This window comes from Lactuca sativa, chromosome 4 (assembly GCF_002870075.4).
Source record: "Lactuca sativa cultivar Salinas chromosome 4, Lsat_Salinas_v11, whole genome shotgun sequence".
Classification (NCBI taxonomy): domain Eukaryota; kingdom Viridiplantae; phylum Streptophyta; class Magnoliopsida; order Asterales; family Asteraceae; genus Lactuca; species Lactuca sativa.
Genome location: NC_056626.2, coordinates 274,030,850 through 274,044,805, shown reverse-complemented (window position 1 = coordinate 274,044,805; position 13,956 = coordinate 274,030,850).

The following is a 13,956-nucleotide window of genomic DNA, read 5'->3' as shown; positions in this document are numbered from 1 at the left end:
GTACCGCTTCCATTTCTGTTGGCATTGTTAGCATTGAACTGTGCCATGACGGCTGCCACGGCTGCCGTGACTGCAGCCTGAAAAGTAGCAGCGTCTATCTGTAGAGTTGGCGCCTTACTAGTTGGTTGGTTGCCTCTTGGTGAAGACATAGCTCTGTTTCACGATGAAAAACATCTTCGTTAGTGGAAATGATTATCTTAAGTGCATCCTTACGGTTTATATTTACGCATATAAATTTTTGCACATTACTGTACTATTCCTAGTGTTTCCGCTAACATTCTTGAAATGGAGTAGGTTTCATACGGGCGTTAAGCTTTACTCATCTTAGAATCATGTGTGTCCAAACACGCTTGGCTGAGGAGTTTTGATGGGACCCGATGTATTAGTGCTGGTATGATCGCACCCATAAGTCTATGATGAAGGAACTTCTCAACAAAATGTTTAAGGGTGAGATGATAATGAGTTTTTAGAATGGCTATACGTCGTGAGTTTCTAACTAAGTTTTATCTTATATCGATTTGTAACGTAATTCGGTCGTTAAGGGCGTTCTGAAACCAGTTCTCAACGGGAGTCTTTATATGGTAAACCCATGAATTTTTAGTAGTTTTGTATCCAAGTGAACCCTTATACTTGACCCAAGCTAGGTCCTTATTATGACCAATTGATGTATGCTTAGTTATATAATTAAGGCTAAGTAGTCCTTCGAGTCTGTTAGATATGTCCTAAGCCCATCTTGTTAATATGACTGTATGGGTTTTGGTGAAATTTTTTGACCTAGATGTAGGTTTACCTCACATCTATGCATGGAAAAGTTTTGATAGCAACTAGATCTCTTGTTTAGCATAACCGCTTAACTCACAGTGTCATGCTCACGCCTAGAATAGAGTAGCACCAACGCATACTCACGAACCTAATTTACAAGGTCTTGTGAGCGGTATGAACTCTACTTACAACGATCTGTCCCTTGCGATGCATGAGGCAAAGTCGATGCACCTTGCAAATCGATGCTTGGCTGCAATCCTCCTCTCTTTGAATGTTGTGTGTCTACCCCGTTACTCTCTTGCCTCTGCCTGAGTGGTGATAAGGTCCTAAATAGAGAGTTGGTCTCCGAAATAGTAGTCTCTTTCCGAGTCTCGGGTACGTGAGACAGTAGGGCCTGTAATAGTGTGCAGTTTCCGAACTCGGGTTATAGTCTACCTGCTTTAATCCCCGATGTTCGCGATCTGCCGGGGTCTTCGCCGGGAGGGCTCTGTCAGTCGGTCCCCCGTGGTTGAGGTCATAGCACCCTCGTTGGTCTCCACATGGTGGTTGTTGCCGTTGCTATCGACATTCAACCCTCGATCACGATTGCCCAACGGGGCACAGGTTCGATGTGGTTGAAACGGTTCGCGGAAACCCTTGCTATGCATGGAGGATTGATTACCTCCGGTTCCGCTTCTGATTCTCCTCATAACCATTCACCATTTCTCAGGTTCGGATTGGGAAAGTAGGGGTATTCCGGTAAGTAGGATCTTGCTATGTTGTACTTGCGAGAATAAGAGTGGAAGAGATAATTACGAGGCGTCTAACTTTATAATTAATTATTTATAGGGGCGATCCTTATTAGTTACTTCTATAATGACATAGTTCATACTAATTACATATAACAAGATATGATAGACCTTCGAATAAGTGATCCTACCCTAGATCCACATCCAAACAAGGAAAAGGAAGTAAGGCAATGACCACAAATTCTAAGTCTATGATTTCTAGGTTATATAATATCTTAGGGTATCCACTTAGGGGCTATAGATCTATTATTAAGGATCTATTATTAAGGATCTATTTAGTCTTCATATAAGTTATGATATCACAAAATACTCCTATAGTATTTTAAACTCGTGTTCTGTTCTAATGATCTCATTGTGGTAGTGTTGGTAAGTATTTAGACTTGTTGCCATATCACAACCATTCTTGGGCATGTGCTAATCACTCCTCGGACTAGCATAGTTGATCAGGCTATGCCATTCCCAAGACTGATCATACACCCCCGAGCTTACCTGTGATATCCAACAATCATTACTTTAGTTTTGTTCTAGAATGATGCTGACCTTAGTATGTATGCATGCATGTATACTTTTAATTAGAAATTTATTTATTCCTAAAAGTATAATTGTTTGGAAAACTTTAAATCAGAGACTTTAGTCCCAATGCATTTATAGTTTGTATATCTTATGTGGTTCGATATACTGAGTTCACTATAAACAGTGCTCTGATACCAATCTGTCACACCCCAAACCAAGGATGGCGGAAACGTCCGGGGTGGAGGACTTCATGTAGAGTATCACAACAACGAGTATAATAGTGCTCAAAGTAAATACAACCATCATAAATATAATTGAAAAGGTTACACCAAAGTATATGTTTACATGATTCAAATCAATTACATTATGATACAAAGTGAACTGTTCGACGATTTATCGTCCCATCCTCAAAACGTGGTTGATTTCCTGTTTCACTGAATTCCTGAGAAAACAAGTAGTTTTGAAAAGTGTCAACACAAAGGTTGGTGAGTTCATAAGATTTTGACAGTAAGAGTTTGCAAATCGATCTTTGTAAAGAGATGTATGTTACCAGGAAAATCCAATATTTTCCTTACAAAAGTTATGTAGTCCTAAATACCAGGACCGAAAATGAACAAATATTTGTCATACTTAAAAATATAAAGGTGGTTTTAAATTGGCATAAAACCCTTTCTGATGTGAGAAAAATTCCGTAATGAATGATGTGTAGTCTTAAATACCAAGACCAAAAGTATACAATAAAGTATGTAATTGTTGATATAAAAAGTGATTTTAAATCGACATAAAACCCTTTTTTTTTTTATATGAAGGCGTACAAGTACTTTTCCATATTTAAAGTAATTTCAGTGAGCTAAATAGACCAAACTCGCTAACTTAAAGTTAGAACCCGTAAATCTTATGATTGTTAATACCACATGTGAGCTATCATAACCATACTTGACATAGACGGCCTCGTAATGCAACGTTCTTCAGGCGTCGCCGTTAAATGACACTTGTCACCACAGACCTGCCGGTCTAGCTGTTGCAAGCAGCTCTGGTGTGGGTTTGTCAAACCCAATATAGATCTATACACAACTATCACATTCTCCCTACAAGAGACACTGGTTACAATTTACAGGACTTTTTGACTTTGTTACTTTGGAAGTAACCCGAAGGGAATGACTCACAAATTTATTCATTAACAGATTTACGTGAACTAAACGGAAAACCTTTGGTAAATAAGTTTGAGAAGTAAATGATACATAAACTATACCTATTATAGTTTATCCAAAACGTTTGTAATGTATAAGAATTCTTTTATGAATGCTTTAATGCTATGAATCCATAAACTATGCTCATTATAGCTTAATATACGTGTTCTAAATGAATGAATAATCTTATCATGAATGACTATATTTCAGTTTATGATGATAAACTAACATGGAAACACATTCAATATTTGGAACTTATCGTTATACACTTTGCTCAACATAATACAAAGTGTTATGAAAGTTATAAGCTGTTAACAAATTTTCAACCTTTCTACACTGTTTTTGAAAATTCATAGAAAAATCATACGAAGCTAAAAACTAAATCCGTAAATTCTGAGAGTTCCCAAAATGTGTCTAGTTTACTCATAATTTTTATCATGATTTTTAATGACCTCCAACTTGGGTGAAAAAGTCCATAATCACAGACTGGTCCGGATTGGTGTTTGAAATGATAGGCAGTTTTGTAAAAATCACCATAAATTGTAGAAAAATCGCATGGAGATGTGCAAGTAGTCATTTTAAAGCTATGAAATGGAGCTACTTACACCTAAAACAGTTTTGAAAACTAGAATGTTTAAGTTGTCCAAAACAGTCCGTGAATGGAGTTGAACTTTTCTGATGAAGGCTGTTAGAAAAGTGTAGTTATGTTCTTGGTGTTTTAACTTGTATTCCCCCCCTAAAAACTTGAGAAAACATGAAAATATAGGGGTATGAACTCACCTTAAGTGATTTCAGTAGATGATTGTTGAAGAATGGAGGTGTTTAACTCAAGAACACTTGGAGATGCCTTGAAGATTTTTGAGAATTTAGCATCATAGTTATGGAGTTTGTATAAGCTATCAATAATTTGAGTAGAATGAAGTGTAAAAATCACAAGGAGGATGAATTACACTTACCAAGAGTGGAAGAACACTTGATGATCAGCCTTGAGATCTTGAATTAGAGAGAAAAGTTGGAGAGAAAAAGTTGGAGTTGAATCTTTGGTGGAATGAGAGTGATTGAAAGAAAATGAGGAGAGAGGTTGAGTGACCAGCCCTAGAACGTGGGGATGGCTTGTGAGAGGGGTAAAAAGTACAAGAAAGTGACAAGGTATGGTGGGGAGGAGTGTGGGTTAATCATGGAGTGGGTATGGGGTTGCTTGTGTCATAAAATAAGGTAAGGTCAACACTCTACCTTTGTACTTTACCTACTCTTTTTTGGATAAGGTTTTATCCTTAAAATGTGATTAAATCATTAATTTAGGGGTCTTATATTTTAAAATAAAGTTTTGGGTGAAAATCCTATGTCAAAACAATTAAAAACGGGCTTAAAATACGAATTTAATCGAAAACCAGGAGAAAAAGGCTTCCCAGCGAGGCCTCTCGGTCCTAGGCCGAGGTTCGGTCCCTAGGCCGAGGTTCGGTCATGGTGGTTGCTGAGCCGGATGCGAGATGCGAACCAGGAGCGAGAAGCGAAGGCGAAGGCGAGGGTTCCAGTCCGAAGGCTCGGTCCGAAGGGTCAGAAGCGAAGGTTCGGTTCCTCTTCATCAGGAGGTTCGGTTCGGAGATAAAATGCGAGAAGTCAGAACCGAATGAACTGTAGTGAACAGTACCTTCGGTTCGGTTCCTCTTCATCAGAAGGTTCGGTTCCTAAGGGGACTTTCGGTTCCTAAGAGGGGTTTCGGTTCCTGAGAGGGGTTTCGGTTCCTTAAGTCCGTTTTTCGCGTGGACTTCCGTTTTTGGGCTGTTTTCGCCAAATTCGAGGGTCGGGATGCCCCGAGTGATTATAGAAAGTTGGGAGAGATTTCGAGAGAGATTTGAGAGAGATTCCACATACTCAGAGAGATTTGGGAGAGATTTGACATACTTGGGGAGATTTCACATACAAAGAGATATTTGGAAGAGATTTCACATTCTTAGAGAGTTTTGGGAGAGATTTGACATTCTTGGAGAGATTTCTCATTCAGAGAGAGATTTGGGAGAGATTTCACATACTTAGAGAGATTTGGGAGAGATTTGACATTCTTGGAGAGATTTCTCATACAAAGAGAGATTTGGGAGAGATTTCACATACTTAGAGAGATTTGGGAGAGATTTGACATTCTTGGAGAGATTTCTCATTCAGAGAGAGATTTGGGAGAGATTTCACATACTTAGAGAGATTTGGGAGAGGTTTGACATTCTTGGAGAGATTTCTCATTCAGAGAGAGATTTGGGAGAGATTTCACATACTTAGAGAGATTTGGGAGAGATTTGACATTCTTGGAGAGATTTCTCATACAAAGAGAGATTTAGGAGAGATTTCACATACTTAGAGAGATTTGGGAGAGATTTGACATTCTTGGAGAGATTTCTCATACAAGGAGAGATTTGGGAGAGATTTCACATACTTAGAGAGATTTGGGAGAGATTTGACATTCTTGGAGAGATTTCTCATACAAAGAGAGATTTGGGAGAGATTTCACATACTTAGAGAGATTTGTGATAAGAAGAGATAGAGTGAAAACGATTGAGAGCGGTTTCGTGTGTGACGAATGTGAGTGTCCGGCTTCGCAATGCAAGGTCCGTAGACCCCGTTATGCCATGTTTTAGGATCTTACACACTCCCTATGAGTATGCAACATTGTTTTATTGTTCTTGTTCATTTTTTTATCGGTTTGGCTCTCCACGTACCACCGTTTTAGGTTAAGGAGATCTAGATGTACGCACTTTTCGTTTTATGATCTCTCATTAGAATAGAGAGTTGTTTAGAAATTACATAACGTAAACTCTAGTACCTACGGGCAAATTGAGTTGACCCGTTTGACTTGTTGACTTTAGTTGACTTTGACTTGACCGAATATTGACGGTTGTCACATCACATTAAATGTTTAAGTGAAATGATCAGTAAATATATGTACATGGAAAATTAATGTAGTACTAAAATGTAGCGCTATAAGAACTACTGCTGTACTAACTACCTTAAACCAGATTTATATTAAGGCATCATGTGATTAATTGTACCACACTATTTGCTGGTAACAACGACATAAGAATGGTCGTAAAAAGGTATGATGTTTGGCACCCGCAGACCTGCAGGTCCCGCTGTAGCTAGCAGCAAGGTGTAGGATAGTCAATCCAGTATAGATCTATACGCAAACTCACGCTCTCCCTTCAAGAGACTCTGGCAACAACTTGGGCCATGACATTTAAGGCATGCTCCGATACAGTGGATCACAATTGTTAACGTATTCATGTATATGTAATGTAATGAACTGTTCTAGCTGTAATGTACGTGCTCTCTACCTAGCAAGTATAGTAATGTACTCATTCTAGTATCGTTGTATATGTTCTCTTCCTAGTATAGTTGTATATGTTCTGCTCTAGTATAGTTGTATATGTTCTTCTCTAGTATAGTTGTATATGTTCTGCTCTAGTATAGTTGTATATGTTCTTCTCTAGTATAGTTGTATATGTTCTTCTCTAGTATAGTTGTATATGTTCTGCTCTAGTATAGTTGTATATGTTCTCATAGTAGTAAGTATTGACTCATGAATGAACTGACTCATAGTATGATATTGTGTTCTAGTAATAGTTCTAGTATCTTCCTAAACTACCCATATGGTAGTTTACTAGTAATCTAATTGGTACGTATGGACATGGATGTATACCCTTGCTACCCAAGGGCATGGGATGAACTGGAAGGCCTTTTATGACTATATATGTACACATGATATATAACTAATATTTAAACGACCTTCAGACGAGTACCCGATATCCCACCAGACCACATCTCAAGCGCGAAAAGGAAATAGGGTGGGTAGCCTTCCTAAGTCTTTTAAACATTTCTTATATAACTATACATATAGAGGCATGCAATTTATAATTTAAAAGCATAAAATAAGATTTGTAAAACCTTTGAACATAAATATTTTCTAAGAAAAGACCGACTTGATGTCGATCTATAAAATGGTTTTGAAGGCATGGGTTTGATAAAACAGTTTAGTACAAAGAACATTTGTTTGAAACACAATTGTAAATAAGTTTGAAATGCAATGTACAGAGTAAAATGTACAGTGTAATAAGGACTTTTTAAACACATAAAGTGTTTATGAAAAACATTTGAAGGAAACTGTTTGGTAAAACGGCTAATGAGTAGCCAATCATTTGAATGCTGCTTATTAATCACATGTGATTGATATAATAATTAGCATAATTCTACTTGTATCCCCCCCATAAAACATTTAAAAACAGTTTAAAACATTGATTAAGGGGTATGAACTCACCTGCAGTAAGTGATTGGAATTAAACGGACTGTTATCGTAAGGAAGGATCGGACAAGTGCTTGGTGTCAAGTGAAGACTTTAGACACACACAATGATCCTAATTACATATGAAGACATATGTATATAAATAATTAGTGATTAAAACACTAATTATACAAGTATAAGCATTTTAATGCGAGGAAAACACTTTTGGTCAAGTGCTAGGAGGCTAATGGGTTGCAACAAAGGAGTGCAATGCCCCTAATGGGAGTTTATGGTCAAATGACCATATGTTTTGGAGTTTACGGCCCAGGGGAGTAAACTCTTGGCCGTAAACTCTCCACAAGGTCTCTAAATGAAGCCTATCAATTATACAACTAGTTTGGTGAATTGTTTCAAGGCTAAATCAAGTGTTTGGGTGACATTTGCCCCCTTTATAGGGGTTTACGGCCCTGGGACCATATCCCATGGAGATTACGGCGGTAAACTCCTTTGAGGGAAGGTTTATGGTGTTTTCAAGTCCCTAAATTAACAAGGAATGAATCAAGGCAATTGTCCAAGGCTTTAGGGGGATTTATGGCACCATTTGGCACCTTTCAATGGAGTTCACGGCCCTGTAACATCTTGGGCCGTGAACACCTTTCTCTTGGTGTTTTAATGATGTTTGCTTGCTCCAAACACACTAGGGTACTTGTCCTAATTCAAGCCTAAGCCTTAGGAAGTGTTTCAAGGCATTTTGACACCTAAACATGGAGTTCACGGCCCAAGAACCTCCTTGGCCGTGAACTCAGTTTCATCATTGATTTTAATTGCTTTTGGTGTCCTAAACATGCAATGGTGGGTTCTAGTTCGAGTTCTAAAGCTTTGAGGGTCATTGGGACACTTTTGGCCCTTAAAATGGAGTTTACTCCCCAAGTGTTCTTGGGTGGTAAACTCCCAAATCTTGGTGTCTTGTTCCGATTTTGATGTTTTCTAGTCATATACACACTAGCATACAAGTCTAGGGTAGTTACAAATCACGGGGAAAGGACTAGGTAGCATTTAAGCCACATATTGGAGTTTACTCTCCAAGAACGTTCTTGGGCGGTAAACTCCCGAATCTAGTTGTTTTGTTATGAAACTGATGTTTCTAAACACAATCTAAGCTATATAACATAACTAGATTGAAGTACTCACAATTTGGGATAAAACTCGAAGATCCGTGAGAGAGAAAATGGCTTTTCTCTAGTTGGAAATGTAACTAATGAACCAGTTTGGTTCAGAATTCTATTTATAGTCGTGAGATATTTTTGGCAGAAAATATTTTTATTCCCGGAATGAACTCTAATATTTTAGAGTATTGGAATAACAGTGTTGCACAAAACCCTAGTGCATCCACTCTCCTGATATCTCTTTAAGTGTAAATCTTGAAAAACTGCCAAACTTATACTCGGAGTCTGGAATTTCACTGAAACTGTTCTAACTTCTATTGGCTTGATATGGTTTGTTCAGAATGGAAATTTCGGGTTGTCACAGTCATGGACTCGTCGAGTCCCCCCATGGACTCGGCGAGTTCATGCGTCAGAGTGCATATTTTTCAGCTTTTTCAACAGGTTTGCATCAAGTATCAAGAAAACAAGCCTAGTCTTTGATACCACTGTTGGGTTTTGAGCATACTAACACTCCTATGGTGTACATGCAACCCTAGAAACCTTGGATCTATGTTTTCTCTATAATACATGCAAATTTGATTTCCAAGGTTCACAACCTAACTAGCATGTTATGGGGTACTTGTAATACAAAACTTTAAGTAGAATAACATACCTTTCTTTTATGGTTGATTGCTTGGAGTTTATGAGCCCAGCACCAATAGTGTGGATGCCTCAAGTGGTGTCACAAATCACCAAAACAAATTGGAAGCTATTGATAGAATAAGAACACTTGTAGAAATCGGCTCACTATTATGCTCACATACACTCGTGCCAATTCTTGAACCAAGGACTCCTTTATATAGTACGGAGGATCAGAGTTAAACCCTAATACCCATGACTCTTCATTTACCTAGGATCCATGGGTTAAAAGCTCCATGGACTATCCATGGACTCCATATACTCTTAGCCCATCCTAAATAAATCTTAGCCCAATCCATATATATAAATAAGAGTCCATATTTAATTAGCTCCATTTTGATCACTAAATTAATTCTTGATCAATACTAATTAAATAATTGTGATATCATATTAATATATTATAACCAATATTATATTAATATATCATAAACATCTTATTCTCAAAAGTATATCCAAACAAGTTGTTAGGTGAAGTGCAACCCAAATGGACCATTTCGGGTCGGGTCAAGTTGATACCAAATATAGTTACGAACTTAGACACCTTATCCAACAGATACTGCCACCTTCCAGTCATGAACGCAACTTCGCGACTTGCGAAAGTTAGATACCACAATAATTCATTGGGTCCTCTCACCGTGCTAGACTATCCTTCCCTTTTCAAGACTGGCGATACCCCGGGTAACTCACAATATTGGAAGTCATCCTGACCCTTCCCTGAATCTATTCCTTTTCCACGCCGACAGGATGATGCATCCTTCAGCTTCTAGCAACTCCCATGAACCAACCAGTTATGTCACATAACCATTCGTACCTGGCCCAATCAGCCCCGGGCTGGAATACCAGGCACGCCTATCACGGGTCCAGTCATCCCTTGGATGGTATACCCACGAATCCTTGCACATGTTTGGCCCATTCAACCCTCAGGTTGGAATACGAAACACACCAGGTCCAATCAATCATAGGGTCTGATCATCCTTGGAATATCCTAGATTGGAATACCACCATCTGCATAATCCCAAGCCTACAACCATACTTGAAGCCCAAGGGTCCAACCTTGCAGCTTCCTCAAACTACTTTGATTTGACTCAACCGAGTGCAACTCACCCAAATCTCGTCATCACGTCTACTCCAAACATACCATGACAAGGAACATTACTACCACGGTCTCTAGGTCCACGACCTACGACTGAAATATCCTCACACGGTCCTCATCACCGGTCTAGACTGCTCCCGAGTCTTATCGACTCTGGTATCTTTAGCTCCTCTGTCCAAATCTCCAATATGGAGCTGCTCACCTTCTCCTTTTCTAAGGAGACCTAAACCATGACTTCGCATCGTCAGTCAGTGCCAAAATGTCGGAACCTCACTCTACATTATCCATTTGTGGAATACGTCGCTATCCCGTAAAACATATATATACTCAGAAACTAATTACATAATTTACAATCCATAAAGGGTCTTCTGCATGCCCCTCCTCATTTTCGACACTTGGGAACAATCCCACTGATTGCTATAGCATAGCAGTATCCCCATAGCCCGCTCAAAGATCCACAATACATACAAGGTTCTTACCATAACTGGACCGCTTCATCGCCCCATTCCTGAACCGACATCCAAACTGCATCAGACGACATCCTTCAAAACTACGCCCCATCCGAGAATTTCCAATTCTCCCCCACTTAGAGCACCAACTACTGTCTACCGGTGGCGAAGCTGGTACGCGACCCAACCGTCCCAATCCGAGACAACAAACTTCAAGGGAATCTGAATTTTCGCTGATGATACTGAATCCCTGAATCATAACCTCTCTTTCCCTTAAATGCACCATCGGATACTATCCCTCTAGAATCCCGTAACAATCAAATTTCACTAGCATCTCCTATGCCCTAATAACTCATGCAGGAAAATAAAAAGGAACTCATAATACCAATATGAACAAAAGATAGGAAAAAGACATACCGGCTGTCACCTCTGACGCTGTCCCGGTCTCCTCGGCCATGAGCTGATAAGCATGCCCTGGAGCCTTTGGAGGCTCTGCTCTCCCCTGACCCCTATCAGTAAGTCTCAATGTGGCTGGTTTTGGGGCCTGCACTGGCCTGACAGCCAAGAGGGGACACTGGGCCTTCATATGGCCCACCTGATCACAATGATAACAAAGTCAAACTCCGGCGGCTGGAGTCTGCTGTTTGCAGCCCCTGGCTATGTGGCCCTCCTTGCCACACTTGTGGCACCCAAAAGAAGACTGACATCCCCCCTCATGCACCTTGTCGTACTTCCCACAAGTGCGGCCCCTCTGACTTCCTTGTCGATAATCAGCGGCCCTCATCCGTATTGGCGCAGGGTGCGACTGCACCGGGGCCTGTCTCTGCTCCCTCAGGTGGAGCTCAATCTCTAACTCATGCCGCCTGGCGGCCTCTTGCATGTAACAGCCCAGATTTCCAGGTATCTTTTATGTTCATGTTTTTGGTGTTTTGAGAGGGGACTCGGCGAGTTGGAGCTCAGACTCGCCGAGTAGGATCGCGGTTCTGGACGCGGGTTCGCGCCTGGACTTGGCGAGTCCAGGGTATAGACTCGGCGAGTCTATGCTGTTTAATGAAACCCTAATTTCTCGGGTTTGGGACCTATTTAAAGGGCCTTATGGCCGTCATTTGTGCTCACCAGTCCCTTGAGTGAAACCCTAATCGAGTGTGAGCGTTTGGAGCATAGAAGGAGGCCATTATTGATCTTGGAGGTGTCATCTTGCAAGGAAAAGGGAGGATTAGCTAAGGGAAAGCAAGGGGAGCCACTTCCTGAAGGCTTGAGGTCCAGAACATCGCATTTGAGGTATATTCTTCGAGCTATTTCTGCTATGTTGAGATTTATGTTGATTTAGGGCTTATTAAGCCCTTTTATGATAAGATCTAGTGCTTCCTTGGTCCCTTGAGTGAGCCAAGTTGTAGATCTAGACCTTTGGAGGTCCAGAGTGTCCCTTTGCCCAAGCTTTTTGTGAATCAATGGAGGTTTTGGATTGGAATCCTTATGCTTTAGGTCAAAAATGCCATTTATGAGCCATGGGGTGTGTTATGAACACCAAGATAAGGACTTTACGTGATGAATCAGTATAGGAAGGCCAGATCTATGAGTTGTTGGAGCGGATCTGACTTCAGAAGCAAGTTTGAGTTGGTGCATGGCATGGACTCGCCGAGTCTGAAGAACAGACTCGGCGAGTAGCATGAAGATTGTCCTTGACCACTCAGTGAGTGGTCCAGCCGAGTTATGAGTTGACTCAGTGAGTCAGGGAGAGTTAGAGAGGGTTGACAGGTGGACCGAGTCGAGCTGGGACTCGTCGAGTTGTTCTTGAGACTCGACGAGTTGAGTCGTGGTGGCCCCGCGACTCATGCCAGATGGAACCCGTCGAGTCAGGGGTGTACTCGACGTGTCAAAAAAGGAATCCTAGAGAGTTGGTGAAAACGTCTAGACTCGCCGAGTCGCCCTAGTGCACTCGCCGAGTCCGGTCAAAGTTGACCGTTGACCGTTGACCAGAGTTGACTTCTTAGGGGTAGTCAACCTTAGTGTTAAAAAGTGTTAATTAGAGACATATGATGTTATAGGGAGATTGTAGCTCGGAGGATTGAGCACGTGTGATTTCGGGATTTTCTAGCTATCGATATTCATGAGGTGAGTCTTCTCACTATACTTTACCTTGAATAGGTCATCAGAGTTATGTGTCAGAGTATGTGTATGTTATGTGTATGCTATGTGTTGTACTGCATGATGTCTATGTGATTTATGTTGTGCATGTTTATAGAGTTGGAACCGGAAGGTTCCCAGAGTTAGAACCTGAGGGTTCACAGAGCTTGGGTGCACGGACCCACAGAGTTATAGCCTCGAGTGGCTAATATATATGTGTTTATGTGGTATTTTGGGGAACTCACTAAGCTTTGTGCTTACAGTGTTAGTGTTGTTGTTTCAGGTACTAGCGATGACCGTGGGAAGGCGCCGGCTTGATCTGTACACACGCATGGGATTTTTTATGATATACATTGATCTTGGGATTTTGTATAATGTGAATTGAGATTTAAACTTGATGTTTTTATGAAAAGTTAATGAGAAATGTTTTTATAAATTGTGAAAAATTATTTTGAAATTCACGGTGTTACAAGTTGGTATCAGAGCCTTGGTTTGAGGGATTCGAGTACACCTTCGGGCGTATTTGAACTCAAACTGAGGATTTGAGAAGTATTTTAAAAAAAAAAGAGAAGTATAAAAGATTTTGAAAATGCAGAGCAGAGTTGTGTGTACGATCAGTCCGCGCCCGAACGGTGATTTCCCAAAATACCCTTATGTTATGTGATATTGATACTGATATGATGTATTCGCATGCTAGAGTAGGCTAGGTATTCCTAATAGGACTAGAGTGGCCTGATTTGTGATGCCTTAGCCTAGGAAGAGGTGAGCTGCTATGAGATGCTTGAGAGTGAGTAGGTAGCAGCAAGGGGCTTATGAGAGATCTATTAGAAGGAGGTCTATGCATGATAGAGTACTTGGAAATTAGGATCCGAAGAGGAGGACTTGGGGTGTATTCTGATACGGTGTGGACAGTAGTATTGGGC